The sequence below is a fragment of the Ammospiza caudacuta genome, chromosome 3, assembly GCF_027887145.1.
Source record: "Ammospiza caudacuta isolate bAmmCau1 chromosome 3, bAmmCau1.pri, whole genome shotgun sequence".
Lineage (NCBI taxonomy): Eukaryota > Metazoa > Chordata > Aves > Passeriformes > Passerellidae > Ammospiza > Ammospiza caudacuta.
Genome location: NC_080595.1, coordinates 36,424,073 through 36,427,887, shown reverse-complemented (window position 1 = coordinate 36,427,887; position 3,815 = coordinate 36,424,073).

The following is a 3,815-nucleotide window of genomic DNA, read 5'->3' as shown; positions in this document are numbered from 1 at the left end:
GCCATGGCGACGCGGGCCTGCCGGGCCCTGTCCTCACAGCGCCGGGGGTCGGGCCCTCCCCGCCGGGCTCGGGGTGTCCGAGCCCCTGGTACGGCCCCACTGCGCCCTTCCGCCCTTCCAGGCAGCCGTCGAGTGAACCCCTTCAACCTGCCTCTGCAAAGGACTCCGTGTCTCTTCAAAATGCAGCTTTCCCCAGCAATTGCAGAGATTTACATGTGTCTGAGCTTTAGAAAGTGAAAGAACATTTTATTCTAAATGCCATCACGCCAGAACAGCTAAAATATTCTGTCTTAATGATATTAAACAAAACTGTGCGGTTTAAATTTAGCTGTGAGTTTTAGCAGACAGGCTTGCGATGCCTGGGTCTTCTGACTCTAAAACAACTGTGAAAGTAGAAAAAAATACAAATATTAATATTCTGGCAAGATGCAACCATATATTCCTAGAAAATAAATATTTATGAAATTCCTAGAGCTAAAACCTTCTCCTCACTACAGCAGGTGCCTGTTTGTCAGATGTTCAGTTTTGCAAAGCCCGCGTGGATGACTCCTCCTCACACACTCAATTCCATCTCTCAAACAAACAGTTAATGATGTTCTCAGTATTCATGGAAGCAAAGCCTAAAATTTAAAAAACACATGGAGCACAAACAGAGCTTCTTTGCTTATGGCCCTAAAAACGTCACTTTTTAAAAACATTTTAAAATTTGCTATTTGCCTTTCAGCCACTTATTTTTGCATTTTTTATTGAACATGATTCAGAGTAAAGAGGGTATAACAGATACCCAAGAGAATACATCTTTACTCTGTTGGGAAAACAGCTGATTATGCTCTCTAACAAAGCTGATCCATCTGAAAGGTTATCTACTGACTTGAGCAGTTTATTAAAGTAACTAAATATTTCAAACTACATGTTTGACTACAGGAGTACAGATTTGTTTCCTCTCAAATTGCTAACAGAAATTTTGGTGAGAATAGCATGGCAGATGAATTTAGAGGATGCAGCAGCAGAAGACAAAACCTTTATCTTTCAGTCTTACAGGGGTCCTATTTCTTATTCCCTTAACCCCTCCACATAGAAAACCTGTCTTTCCTGATTTGAGGTCTATGGTGGTGGGTCAGTCACGTGTTTGAGGCTGGAGAAAAGTGCAAAATACATTGTTTTGGCAAGGATGCACCTCTCTTACCTCTTCTCTCCCCTACCCCAAATGTAGAATTTAATGTTTTTAAATACTGTGCCCAGCATTAGATTTCTTATATAATTTTCCACATCATACATCATAGGACACTTATAGCTCTTCTACAAATGCTACACTAATTCAAAGTATTTACTACATATTCCAAAAAAAACCTTAATAAAATCCTGTTCTATTTACTTGGGTTTTCATGACAAATCCATGCCCAAAATATTAACAACTCTTAGTTTTAAAATAAATACAAGTATTGCATATTGTGCATATTTATTGAGATTATTGCATGTTCATAGTAGATTTTGAAAGGAAGTGAGTCACTGCAACTGTGACGTGGTAAGACAATAACTCCACTTGGGCATCCTCCTCTAACATCTTCCCAGCAATTTCTCCAGGACTTGCACTTGGCTTTCCTCATTGACAGGCACTAATCTTTGTGTCCTCCAAGAGAGATGGTAAAAAAAGCAGTGTGCTGATGCTGATGAAGGAAGGGGAAATTGTGAAGTGTACCACAGCTATGAGATGTCATTTACACCACAACATCTACATGCTGTGGTAGCTGCTGGCTCTGGCCCTCGTGAGCTGCTGGAACAGCTCCTTGGGGAAAGTGTTGTTGTGAGTATATAAAGGCCTTGCTCAAATCCTGGATGTTCGTTTCAGACTTGTTAAGTTTGATAACTTTAGCCTAGCTACAGAATCTTCACTGACTCAGAGCTCATACAAATTTCAGCAAACAGCATTTTGCACTGTCCTGCCTGTGCTGTTGAGATTCCACTCGGCACAATTACTGTAAATCAAAGTGCTTCATTTGCATTGTCCACTCTAGCCTAGAGTTTCCTTTTGCTTCCAGCAGCATGCAGCCAAGTATCCTTATTCTCCCAATTCCTAACACATCAGGCTTTGGTGTCTTGCCTGTCTCCAGGAGCAGAACAAAATACTGAAAGAGAAAGCATTTCAAAATGACAACTCACTGCTTTAAAATTTCCTGGCAATGTATCTTGAAAAATCTGTGTAGGGAAAAAAATATTAACAATTATAATGCAGATCAAATACCTGATATATGGACCTCAACCATATAGCTGTTTCCCTTTTAACTTAATGCACAGATACCTCAAACCAAGGGTATGAGTGGGCTGAAACAACTAATCACATTTTGGCACAGACAAGTACAAAAGGAAACCCAGAACTACTAATTCAACAGCTTGAAATATCAGCTGCTGCATGCAAGATCTTTACAGAGCTCCTCTGAAGAGAACATACCCTTTTAAAATTGTGATTTTTCATTTTAAAAATGTCAGAAGATATCTCAGGAAAATTATAAAAGAATCCAGCATCATTGATATAAAGCGTGAATCCACTGAAGTCTCATAGACATAAGGTTCCCTTACCTCCACTCCTAATTTCATCACATATATTCCTCCCAGTTATCAGGGTCCTATCACACATTTTGCATATTCTCCATGCATATGTTCAGAAATGTTATTCAGCAATAAAAACAGGTCTAAACTGGGAGAAGTGATGTAAGAGAGAGAAGTTCAAGGAGGTTTAATAACATCCTACAAAGCTGTGTCCCCCCATGGCTTCAGGACTGCAAGCATCTCAACACATCTTTGCTCCAAACATTTGCCAAAGACCTTCACTATAGGACTCCCTCTGTGGGTCCTTGGGGACCATATAATTGAAGGCACAAAGAAGCCTATTCATTTGTCCTTCACAGAGAAAGAAGGTGGATAACTATGATTTTGTGACAGGGCTCTTACCTATAGCTCCTCTGCAGTGAAATGGGTACAGCTGTGCTGTTTAGCAGGTGTTTCCATGTCACTGTACCCTTTTTTACCAGTGTGACATGAATGACCCAAGTGTACCTTCATTCCACTCTTCCTCTGGGATCAGCAGCTGATTTCAATGACTCAGAAACAGACTCTTCAAAACAGAGTATTATCTAAATATTAGCTGTTCACCAAATGTTACACACTAACCAGATAAAAATGAGAAAAAGACTCTGTCATTCCTTGCCCATACTGTATCTTTCCCTACAGAATTTAGGTAAATTGCACTTGAGAGCAGCTACCTCTTTCCTTCATGTGTAGGAGGGGAAGACAGCTTCTCCTCTGGCTTGTTCTCTTTGTAACTGCAGGCTTTGATCCTGTGCTTGGAGTAGATGAAGAGAAGCCTAACAGAGTAGGCAGAGACAGACATACAGGCATGCCCTCCATTATTTCCTCTACCACTGACCTCTTCCAGGCTGCTGGTATATTTGGATTAACCTTACCTGTAATAATTTTGCTTTCTTTAAAAAAAATAATTCTTCCTGTTCTCACCTACAAAACAGCAAAAAGTACATAAATTATACCTAAAAGTGCATAAATTGGCTTAATTTTTAAATATAAATAATAAACCTAGAAGCCCAAAATGTGACCTCTTAAATAAAATGTCAGCATATGATTCCTTCACACATATGGAGTTCACCAGCGCTGAAAGGAGAAGATCCAAGTCTTCTCCTTCCTCCCTTCCCTCCTGCTGGCTCCATATCTTCCTTCCACCTTGTGCTGGCTCTGCCATTCACTGAGAGCAAATATGAGTCACAGAAGTAGGGAAAATACAATCCATCAAAAAGTGAATCGTG